The sequence below is a fragment of the Pararge aegeria genome, chromosome 7 (assembly GCF_905163445.1).
Source record: "Pararge aegeria chromosome 7, ilParAegt1.1, whole genome shotgun sequence".
NCBI classification, from domain to species: Eukaryota; Metazoa; Arthropoda; class Insecta; order Lepidoptera; family Nymphalidae; genus Pararge; species Pararge aegeria.
Genome location: NC_053186.1, coordinates 7,161,494 through 7,174,333, shown reverse-complemented (window position 1 = coordinate 7,174,333; position 12,840 = coordinate 7,161,494). Strand labels below are relative to the sequence as shown.

General features: G+C 38.1%; 1 protein-coding gene across 1 annotated transcript in view; it reads right to left on the bottom strand.

Annotated features, from left to right (window-relative positions):
* The window catches only part of LOC120625022 (lutropin-choriogonadotropic hormone receptor), a 74,714-nt gene that overhangs the window by 61,200 nt on the left and 674 nt on the right, over window positions 1-12,840 (bottom strand). The window lies entirely within an intron of this gene.

Sequence of the window (12,840 nt, the reverse complement as noted above, 5' to 3'; positions counted from 1 at the left end):
CCGCAAATCCTGTACTTTTAGTTTCGTTTAAATAACCATCTGTCGCAAGTCCGAGCTAATGAATAGTAGGCAAACTGACCTATTATACAATGCAAATAAGATCCATTTTACTCCGATTTTTAAGCATTTCCAAACTCAAAAACGACTACGATTACGATCGAGCAAACCTCGTACTAAGGCTACGATTATAAAGTGCGTCACCGCGGCGAGTTTACGAGCATTACATTAATGAGTTTTGAAGTCGCCTTGTCTAGCGAAGCGGAAACATTTTATACCATGATATGACTAAAATAGAGGGCACATGTGTCGCGCAGAATAAAGTTTAAATGCCTTTTATAATTTTTATATGCATTTTCAATTTATAAAATTTAAAGGCCTTATTAATAAAGTAGGCTTAGATAAGCAGCGGTTTTCACACTTCAACATAAAGCACCTACAGAATTTCATAGCGTGAATTACCGACCGAAATCAATAGCTACGATGCTGATAATACTTTTTTATAATTACGTTCAATCACTAAACCAGTCAGTAATCAGTAGTCAGTCGTCAGAAGTGTGTTCTAATTTTTACCGGGGAAGGCCTTGTAATCGATATTCAATCCAAAACAGGTTTTATTTCATTTTTATCTGTCTGTCTGGGCTTCACATGAAAACTACTGAACGGATTTAAATAAAATTTGGTCACGATAAACAATAAGTTTCCTCCGGGAAATGGGTTCAATTTTTTATCAATTTTACTTCAGATCTCCGTTAAATTTGAACCGATTTTGATAACTCTTTTTTATTTGAAAGTGTGTACTATCAAGCATGTACTGTCTTATTTTCATGAAGATCTGATAAATATTGTCGGAGATAAAGGTCATAACTCATCACAAATAACAGACAGTCGCATGGTGTATGGGACAACGATCGAATGCATGCATAGTGCTAAATGCTAATATTATAAATGCAAAAGATTGTGAGGATGGATGTATAGATGGATGTAAGGTTATAGGTTAATTAATAATAATCTAATCAAACGTCTTCAGATGACAGATTAATTTTAGTAGTGTTATTTCGTTTGCAGACGTCTGTCTAGATTTTAGGAACCGGAAAGACCAGACCTTTTGGGAACAGGAAATCAATAGGTACACCAGTTCAGAAAAATCACGGTATTTCTGAACAGATTTTAACTATAAACACAGACAAAAACCTTTAAATCAGAAAACCGCATTGAAATCTGTCCATCTGGTTGAGAACTACGACGGCATAGAGATACAGATTAAAATATCAAACTTAGGTATAATTTGTATCTCAGAACAAAAAGTAGAAACTCATGTAGGAGAGCTGCCATATATAGGGCGGTTAGCGATGTCGGGCAGTTACCTTGATTTTAAATTGCCAATATAGAGCGCGGACAGCGCATCTATTCGTATAAAACCTCTTAACATCAAAACTTGTTTCTTTCATAAACAACCACGGCGCCAAATTATAACATGATTCATCTCGACTCAATTCCTTGAAACCAAGATTACCTTGTGAATAGTAGTATTTCTAGAAGCTTAAATATGACCTGAGGAAAGTTATACAGGGGTCGTCTAAAGTGGAACTTGATAACTGGAGCGAACAAACCCGAGCAGAAAATAAACTTCCCGACATAAACACAGTTCCGCGGGGTAGGGACCGATCTTAGTGCGCTGTTTATCTACAAACTGAAACCCTGTTATTGTTATAAATGTAGGGAAGCAATACAACGGAAAAACACAATAATATTATGTTCGTGGCGTGAGTCGAAGCTCACAAAAATAATATTGGATTCAAACTAGTTTTAGAGCGTAGCGAGAATTCTACAAAAGTAATGTTAGTGATTGCGTTCTGAAGGTAATTTTAAGTATAAGATTAAAAATGAAAAAAACGCCTGTGATACTGAAAACAAATATATTTTTTGACGTCCACAATTTTGTCCGTGGATTTGTGGACAGAAATGAATAAACAGATTTGAATGCGGTTATTATTGTCGAGCCGCTTGAGGATTTAAGAGGTTATGATTTCGGTCACTTTTAGATCCTTATTGAAAACGCCCTTTACGCCCTAACTTAGCAACCAATCAACTTGATTTTTGGCATGGAGTTAGTTGAAAAGACGGAGTTGCGGGCAAGACTTAGTGATATATAAAAGGTGAAAAATGGCCGGCTTGGATTTGTATGTAGTAGGTATCAAAATTATGTTTTCTATAGGTACTGATATTATCAGTAGCTGATTGCGGAGGTTCAAAACGCCGGCGGCTAGCGGGGTGGCAGCGCGGGGAGAGGGTACGGGGGGGGCTGCGATAACGAGCGACGCGTTATTGCCGCCATCCATCATGGCGCGTCGCGTCTCCAGCTGCCCGCGAGCGGCGGGACTAGCCTCAGGATCCCTAGGGTTCCGACGCTCTTGTCAACGTTCGATACAGCGCAGTTCCGATCTTGGAAACATATTCCTGCCGCTAAGCAGCATTGTTGCAATGTTCCACATTCTGTAATGAAGGAGAGGTTTTAAGTCACCTTCATAGTCTAAAGACTAAAGCCAGTTTAGCAAATATCGTCATCATCGTCTAGGTATTGTTAACTTCGAGCAGTTTTGTGCTGGCATTATGCGGCAAAACTTGGGTTAGAATGGTTACCGAATCCTCGGTCGGTCAGTGTTAATCATTGCAATATTCTGCTCGGCTGAGGTTAGCTTCTAAAGAGATGAAAAAAGATGCAGATGTATTGAAAACCTCGTCCTTTCTAAAAAATTGCCCTTACCACCTATACCGTAGATGGTGGCGCGCTAGTAAGCTCTTGTATAATTAATTTTCTCTATGCTGGTCTGGTGGGAGGCCAACTTACTCACAGGTTAGCCCATTATCGTCGCGGGATTGCTGTCAAGACTAAAGTGTAGTGAAATAAAAAAAAAGCGCACAATCATCTTAGGCGGCAAGAGTATTGACCCATTTTAGTTCGAGAATCGAATCTATGAGCTACTCGTAAGACCTCAGCGTTCATAACTGCGCGAGAGTGATCGACTGTTGTACGGTTTGGCACTATCATTGGCTGCGTGCCAGGGTGGCCGTTAGTGCCACCTGCTGCTACTAGTGGCCAGTTTGAAGGCTGTTAGACCCAGGTCACAAGGCTACTTCTCGCTGTAACGAGACCCCAATTATACCAAAAAGGGTCAGTGGTTTATTCACTTCAGCATACATCCTTTTAATAAACGCAGGACATTCCAGGACACGGATTCTCTATCATATAGAAGTCTTAACTGCACACGAAAACCAGTTTTTCATACGCAAACTTTCAATTTTTACGAGCTTTTATGTTATTGCGTTGTTAATTAGTATGTGTGTCAAAACTGAGCTATAAACCCAATATTGCCAAACGATTTCTCTGAAATTTACAAAAACCTTTGTGATTTGGAAGAATACAAGTGTTGACATTTAAAATCAAATGGCGAATCTCCAAAGATGGCTGTCCAGATATATTTTATGAACCCCGCAATATAACCTTGGGAGTGGGTTCGGTTCGGTTTCTAAAATATTACTTGCTAGTGAAAACCTGCATGCGACTTCTCAATAACTGCCGGCGTGGTGGATGATGATAGGTAGATAATATAGATTTAAATGTTAGTGTTTCTTTCTTTTTTTATTGGGTTTTCGAGTTCGATAATTTTGATGTCCTCTGTGTCGGTGCGAGCTGGCTGAAAACCAGTGGGTTTACTGTATAGCGATACCTGCTTGTTTTTTTCTTATAATTACACCCCATAATAGCAAAGGATTTGCTGAGATAAGAATATGATAAAGCATGTTTTGTAATTTTTGTTCAATTAATATGAAGACATTGCACCACAATTAGGGCTTTGAAATTGTAACGATTAAATGTAAGAAATCAGGGCCCAGTATGTGTTCACGACTTAAACCTAATCGCGGTCGCCCTTCACCCTGCTCAGCAACAATCAACATTTCATAGCGCTCAGTGCAGAGAGAGCTCTACACGACCTCAGAATGAGCACTCACGAACGTGTGCGGTGTGGCATACACACATCGATGGCACACACATACACAACTGGCAAGTGACATGAAGGTAGGGTTACCAGATGAAAAAAACAAAAGTCCGGAGTAAAGGCCTGATTGCCATTGAAAATCCTGAGATTGTTTACAGTTTGGGAATTTCCTCTATCCTTCTATCTCTGTCTCTCTCTTTTTCTCTTACGTTTAGTTCCAGCTAAACTTTCAATTCAATAAAATTTGAAGAGTTTAACATGTGAGGCGTTATATAAATCAATATTAAGGAAAAAAAACCTTATCATAAAATATATCTTCATATATTAAGTATGATAAAATTGATTAAGTATCGATTTGAATAATGTTATTATTACCAAAAGACTTTTCCTTTGTTTAACTTTTTCAGAAAATTCTAAAAATCCTGAGATTTCATGAGATTTGCAAAATCCAACCGCCATTCTGAGTAGAGTCAATAAATCCTGAAATCTCAGGACAAATCCTAAGATATGGTAACGCTACGTGAAGGTCTGTGGGCCGGTTGCGAGAGCAAAAATCAATTGGTTGACGGGGAACGTCAATTAGCCGGTAAGTGGACTGGTGGCTTAAGAGGTTCGAATGTGGCTTTAACTTACGAATCTTCAATAGGTCAAAAGCATATAATACTAACCTAATAGTAATAAGTACCATTAACTGAGTTACAGTCTTTAGTGCGCTAATAAAGCCGTAGAGGAGATGTATGCCTAGCAGTTGGACATTAAAAGTGATTTATAACATCTAACTCATTTAGCTTCTTGCCGGCTTCTTCGAGTCTGTCTCAAAATTCTGTCTGTCTGTCTATTAATTATTCATTGTAAAGTCAATATCTCCTGAGGATGCTCCGGTTTCGGAGCGAAACGAATCTGTATGGTATTGTTTTTAATTTCTTCAATCTTTATTCTCCACAGAAAACAGATCATCGGCATTGAGGGTACATACGATACAATTTCTCCTGCTTTTCGTATAGCAAATTAAGCTTAATTTTCATAACACATCTGCCTACCGAGCCGGTGGTAGAGTCCACTAGAATCAGACAGACTTGACGTTTGGAAAAGTGCTTTTAAGAAACTCTAAAATATTTTTTTAACGTTTTAAATTTGAATTGATTGTAGTTATTCTAATTTGGAATTTCATGTCACCTTCCTTGTTCCTTATTTCATTGCACATGTTGAATTCCTTTCATTTAATTTTATTAGATTGTATAACTAAGCCTCGGACAAGTTATCGCTTGTGTTTTAATAGATAAAACAAAAGACAAGTCAACTTTATTATAAGCCCCAGCCCCCAGGCCCCGAAATGGGCCTGTAATAGGTCGATAATGATAATTAATAATATAATGATGATGCGGTGCTCAATATCAACGCATTCGGCAATCTGTTAAAAGGCAATCAAAGATTCCTTTATATATATTATATCATTGATTTAATATGTTACACATACATATCATTTCATACATACAAGAGATGTTAATGAAAGCGTGTTAAAATAAAGACATGCCGTTGTCGTTAACAGATGCAATATGCATGAGATCGAAACTGTAGCCGCAGGCACTGTTCGGACGGAACACCTTGCACAACGTGTTATAAATGTTAAAGTATCCTATTATTGATTACTCCGTGCAGATATGAATAGTTAGAAGGTCGTTGTATATAAAAAATAATGTTTTTGTAGTAGTAGAGTTTTTGTCACAGAGCTCGTCGGAACTACTCCGCCATGCTAATTTCTGCCGCTAAGAAGCACAGCTGTGTTCCGGTCTGAAGGGTATTATTGCTGTAGTAATAACGGACACATGAAGCTTAACACTAAAGACTCAAGTTGATTGTCACAAGACGGCAATACGTATGCGTATTCCTTGCTAAGTGTTGTTCTGTTAAAAGGCGATGGATTAAAACTAATCTACCTAAAAAACATAAAAAATAAAAAACCATAAAAAATAAAAAAAAAACACACCGTTCTTAAATAGTATATTTTGTAAGTTATGTTAGTTATTTTTTATGAACTTAAAGTAGCGATAGAGAAGCGTAGGTGAATGTGAATGTGCGAATGTGAACATGCGCACCATAAGTTTATTATGCCTGCCCATGTTCTCGGCTTTTCTGCTAAATTAGACAATTTTTTATTCATTAAATAAATAATAATAAATAAATATACTACGACAAAACACACATCGCCATCTAGCCCAAAAGTAAGCTTAGCTTGTGTTATGGGAACTAAGATGACTGATGAATATTTTTATGAGTAATATACATAAATACTTAAAACATACATATAAACACCCAGACACTGAAAAATATTCACGCTCATCACACAAACATTTTTCAGTAGTGGGAATCGAACCCACGGCCTTAGACTCAGAAAGCAGGGTCGCTGCAAACTGCGCAAATCCGCCGTCAAATAAAATGGATCTCTATGTTGGCGGCCTGATACTAATTTATTGATATGGTACCGTGCTTATATTAGGTATGGCAGTTACATTAACCCCTTAATCTTTTCGATTCGTGATCCTACAAGCCATCCTACCAGAACGCTAAATTGCTTGTGGATAGTCCTTGTGTATGGGTTAGTAACTACGGCTGAAACATACCACCAAGTGAGGAAGAAAATTCGAAAAGTCCTTTGAAGTCCCACGCGCAGTGAAGCAACGTCGTGTTTTGATGCCACATCCATCTCCATAAGAGACTTGTGCCCTAAGCATCTTGAACTTCTATGATGTAATGAACTTACGAAGCAAGTAATAGAGTAATGGGAAGTAATTGCAAGTTAGTAACGAGTTTGAGGCGCGCCACCAGTTACTTGTAACTCGTAAGTGTATTTGTTCCGCAAACAAGCGACGCGACCCCGGCACAGTGCGGAAGAGGGTGGGACTAAATGGTGAACTGCTAACGTGTTTAGTTTTACAATATTAGGGTTAAAATAAACCGTTTTCTATGACTTCTGTGCTAACGCTTGAACAGTATATTGTTAGCTGAGTATTTAAGTATTTGCACAGATTATAAATGACTGGTCGTTGTACTTTGGAGAATTGTTCTATGTCGATGTCACTAGAAGGTATGGCGGGACAATAGACAGATACGACGGCTTTTCGCGTTGTATGTATAATTTTATCTATGACAGCCGTAAAAATAATTAAGAGGGCGACATGAGTATGCGACGTTGCAATTTGCATTTTTTTTTTAATTTTTCCACTATTTTTTCGTCAAGATTAGTTGACTTAAATAAAATTGTACATTTTCGTTAAAGCGTTTTACCTGTACTTGAAGCAAACATTACTATACTTAATACCTACTTCATTAAGAAAACTACAATAGACAAAATACTCAGTAGCATAATTCTTTTTTATTCCAAACTTTTAATTAATAACTAAGAAAAAACTATGCCTATGGCTTTAAAACCATCTCTCCTTTGAGACCGGAAGCCGTAGCAGTGAGACCTTAATAGATTTAGCATAATGAAGTCAGTGATAATAACACATAGGTACTACTGCTTAAAGTTTGGTCCGAGGCGTGTAGGACAGATAAATTCTAAAGTGGTATTATCAAGGTTCGGTGACCAATACAGTGTCCGACTTGGGCCTGGTTGCTACAAGCGTAGTCGACTAACACGAGGGCACGAGGCGTGATCACGCTCGTGCGCTTTCGTCTTCACCTCGTGTCACCCGGCAACGCATTCAATAAGATCTGCGTAATGTAAGCCGCTTAGAGCCAATGTACATCATATCATAGAAACGAAGCATTTCCCGCGCAACGAGTTCTGAATAGATATCCTCGAACCGCATCCAATTGCTGTGTAATCTGGGTCACGAGTAAAATGTACAAATAATCTTCCGATCCGAGCAGCTTATATTCCCTTCCGCCCGCTCTGCGCCTCGCGTCCTCCCTCGACACCTCGATTCGCAACTAAACTATTCAAATCACTTGAACCAGCTTTCTTATAATTATGAAACTGTAAACAACTGAACTGCTGCATCGCTTATGTTGTCCTGATCCTAATGATTTCGCGGAGATCGCTACGCCCTTACGGACTACAAAATGTCCTTTTCCCTTGGAGAAAACGTCTCCTGGCCGTGCTAGCCATGCAGAGTTGACACCATTCATATCAATGAATAACTCTAAACATAAACAGAAAAGCAATATTCGCGACGAAAAAAGCAGTCTTGACAGGCGTCCACCTCTAAAAATCATAGACGTTTTCACTAATCAATAAATCCTGCCACATACTTGCAGCATCTCGAACGCATTTAGATCGTGCGAGCAACATGCAAATGCAAATGACACACTGCAAATGTCAGGTTACGTTTGTAAAAGACCGTGACCTTTGTGCGGCTGAACGGGAGTGCGGTGCGATTTATAATTTCTTTATACGCTACACAACTGAAATGTTTATATATTTGCTATTTTTTTTTATTCCACTAAGACAGGGAGTGATGCAGTAGCGGGCTAAACGTATAGAGGTATAGTAGTTATATTAACATACACCGCTTCAGTTTCTAAACTGCATCGTACGGAAACGCTAAACCGCTTGGCGTCACGGCTCTGTAGGTAAGGTAGGGTACTCGCGCGGATAGGACTAGCTGCCTTTTTGAAGACCTCCCTGGCGCAAGTTCTTTTGTCTTACAAGTGTCACGGGTGCTATACCGAGCGGGGGCAATTCTGAAATTAATACTTTCTGAATTTTCTTTGGTCGGATCAGGTGAATGGCTTCAACTGTGGCTAGATACCACCTTTTTGACAAAGACGTGCCGTCAAGCGATTTAGCATTCCGGTACGATGCCGTAAAGAACGCTAAATCACATAGGGGTTTGATTTTAAAAAAAACTGTCAAACCTCCAACATATTCGACTGCATTATTACTTACCCAGTCGAGATTGCAAATTGCATTGGGCTAACTTACTGTAATAAAAAAATAAAAAATCTTGCATCGCAGATACGTAGAGACGATTAGTGCGTTCTCATTAGTATGAGAACGCTGTTCAAAACTATAAATAATTATAACATTAAGTACAACTTCAAAAGTAAAACCGCGGATCAGTATCTAATAAGGTTTGAACGCAGGCGAAGCCAAGCGAACGGCTAGTTATAATATAAGTAGAGGGAGGTAGAGATTAATTTCCCATCGAGTAAATCATGATTCCATGAACCTCCGCCGTAGAGCGCAGAGAGGGGGCGCGGAGTGGGAGGGAGGCAATAACGATGTTAAGGAATTAGCGGTTCCCAACGAAAATACTGCCTTAAATCAATTAGCAGCTCCTTAAATAATAACCACATCTTTATTATTTCGCCATACATCTTACTACTTTTGTTTACTTTTCCTTGGGGCAACGGTGAGCGCTGTGAATTTAAATACGAGGTCTCGGGTTCGATTCCCGGCAGGGGCAAATTGGAAATTATAATTTCTGAATTTTCTCTGGTCTGGTCTGGTGGGAGGCTTTGGCCATGGCTAGTTACCCCCCTACCGATAAAGTTCCAGTGTGATGTCGCGTAGAAACCGATTAGGGGTATGACTACCATTATCCCTAACAGGTTAGCCCGCTACCATCTTAGACTGCATCATCACTTACCACAAGGTGAGATTGCAGTCAAGGGCTTACTTGTAGTGGAATAAAAATAAAACTTTTCGCTCGGTTACCGTCAGCTTTTTAAAAACGTTAATAAAACGTTTGGTCATTCGGTGATTTAAATAAAGGAGCAATTTCTCAATTTTACTGTATGTTTTGTTTATGTTTGATATTTGTTTGAAATTACTCCGTCAATTATAAACCGATTTTGATAATTCTCTTTTTGTTTGGTACATAACCTCAGAGGTGATGCAATTCCAATTGGGTGAAGGGATCTATTGGAGGGACCTTAAGAAATCAAGGTAACTCTACAAATATTTAAGGCACACCTAAAGCGAATCGAGTAATTTTGAAGTAACTTATGCATTTTCTTCCGAAAAGCAACATTGTCAAGTAAATCTGATGATGAAGACCACAGGTAGTTACTATACAATATATGGTTGGTTGGTAAATGGTTGATAAGCAATTTAAGCTCGTCACAATACAGGAGCTGATGGTGAAGTGCCGGGAAACTCTCAGATAATTGCAAAAAAGCGCGAAAAGATTATTTTTAGCAAATATGATGTCAATAATATATATAGTATACTAGCGGACCCCAGCGCCATCTGTCGGGCTAGGAGGAGTTCAGTGACATACACATGCACACAAGAAATATATATAAAGATATAGTAGCGGACATATTATTATATATATACATATACATATATATATATATGCTCAGTTTTCAAGCAGAGTATCGGGTTCAAGGTCGCTCTTAGGGTAAAAAAAGCAAGAAATATTTTTTAAGTCTGTGCCAAGTGAAATTTTCGTTATTAACTAAGTAGGTATATTTATACTAGTAATATTAATAATAGTAGTAATTAACATGGACGAAGAAGAAGAAGAAACACTTTATTGCACGTATAACATACAGGAAAAGAAACAGTAAAGAGTATACAGTTCACAATGCAGACATGCAAAGGCGGCCTTATTGCTGCAAGCAATCTCTTACAGGCAACAACAAACATAACATAACATTTTTGCTTTGTTGTTTTTTATGACAATTCTTTTTTTATTAAGTACTATGTTGACATTGATCGACCACTGAGAAACAATTAGAATCAAGATAAATATTTAGAATAGAGAAACAAATGTCAAGACTTGGTTTTGTGCCCCTGTCATCAATCCCCGTCTCTTCATCGCCGAGCGAACTGATAGCAATCAGCTCGTCTCAGTCTCCGGATATGAACGAAAATTATTACTAAGGTTTCCTTAAGATAATGGAAATAACTAACTCATATGACGCTACTTTTTCCTTTATTTTCTAGCTACAATTGAGGGACTTGGAAAGTGGCCCACCTGATCATCATCATCATTCTCAACCTTTTACTAAGCACGGATCTCCTCCCATAATGAGCAAGGGTTAAAGCCGTAGTCCACCACGCTGACCCAGTGTGGATTTGTGGACTCCACGCCCCCTTGAAAACATCGAGTAAATATAAGGCTAATCGTAATAAGAAAGGCTATAAGAGTAATCTTAGGCATGCAGTTTTCCTCACGATGTTTTTTTCTTCACCGTCGAATCAGGTTATATTTTAATGGCTTAAAACACACATAACTTAGCTCATTAACTTAGAAAAGTTAAGAGGGTGCTAGGATTCGAACTCGGCCCCACAAAAGTGAAGCCCAAGTCCTACCCAATAGACTATCATTTCACAAATAATGTTTTGCATTCCTCAATAATTACATTATTTAGTATTAAAAAACATAACTTTTAAAATTTAGAGGTTAGAAGTCCGGTGTGCAGGAAATCAAACTAGATCATCCAGAATGGGAGGCCGAAACTCTAACCACTGAGCTATCACCGCTTCACACGAGCTCTGTCACAATAAGCTCTACTACTACTGAAAGTCTTTGCCCTATGATTTTTAAATTTGACTGTATAATGTTGCAGAGGGTGTAGATAGACTTAACCAATACTCGGATTCAAATATAACATTTGTTCTATTTTCGTACAGTGCTCAATCCTTAAATACTCTACCAAGACCTCCCGGGACCGGTAGCAATATGGGAGTTTAAAAGTTCTGAATGACTCTGGTTCTGTCTTGTGGCAGGCTTCGGCTGTGGCTAGTGACCAAACTACCTACATCGCCATGCCGTTAAGCGATTAAGCGTTGCAGTAAGATGCCGAACACCTCACCGCACTACAGGTACCATCGTAGGCAGCATCACAATTTACTACAAGGTAAGGTTGAAGACAAGGGCTAATTACAAGATTATTAAAAGGAAATTAATATATGTAAATGTGTACGTTATATATATTTGTATGTTTTCTTTATATTACGTATCGGTTTAACGCTCTTGGTGATAAAAAAAATTAAAAAGTAATACAGGCCGCTCTTTTATTTAGTTTGCTCTGCTCATAATATCGGTCGTAGCGTGGTGTTAAAAGATTTAAAACTTTGGTCGGTGACTCAAATCGGTCGGATTGTATCGCATCACTCCATTAGGACGGACATACAATTCGTATTGACAATGGATTCGGAGCAATGTTAGCGCAGTGGGTAAGGTTTCGGTTTCCCTTTTGTGGTACCGAGTTCAATCCGCGGCACGCACCTCAAACTTTTTGTGCGCTTTAAGTAATTACATATACACTTTAACGGTGAAGGAAAACATCTTGAGGAAATCCTAATACTCTGCTCCTATTGCTTTATGGTATATAACATATAGTTAATTAGTTTCCTGGATAAATGGTCTATCCAACACAGAAATAATTTTTAAATGTGAACCCGTATTTCCTAAGATTTCGTTAAAGAAGATTTGTAAGCTTCAAATTTTTTATATAATCCGGTCCCGACTTTTAACCTTATCAAATTTCAAAGTTCTATATGGTTAGGTTTGTCGTACTTTAGTGTTTAAAGTATATAAACCAATACAAATTGTTAATTACGTACGTTATTTGTATGTACCCGTTTTCTATTCTTTTGTGTACTATAAAAATCTTCATTCTGATAGCGCTAACATAGAGTGACGGTTTGCACTCCGTTGCATCAAGAAATCTTCACAGATTAATGTAATACCTACTAAATATATAAATATTTAATAAATAAATATACATACATCGCCATCGAGCCCAAAGTAAGCTTATCTTGTGTTGTGGGTACTAAGATGACAGGAATATTTTTAAGAATAACATACATAAATACTTATAATATACAGATAAACACCCAGACACTAAAACCATTCATGCTCATCACACAAACATTTTCCAG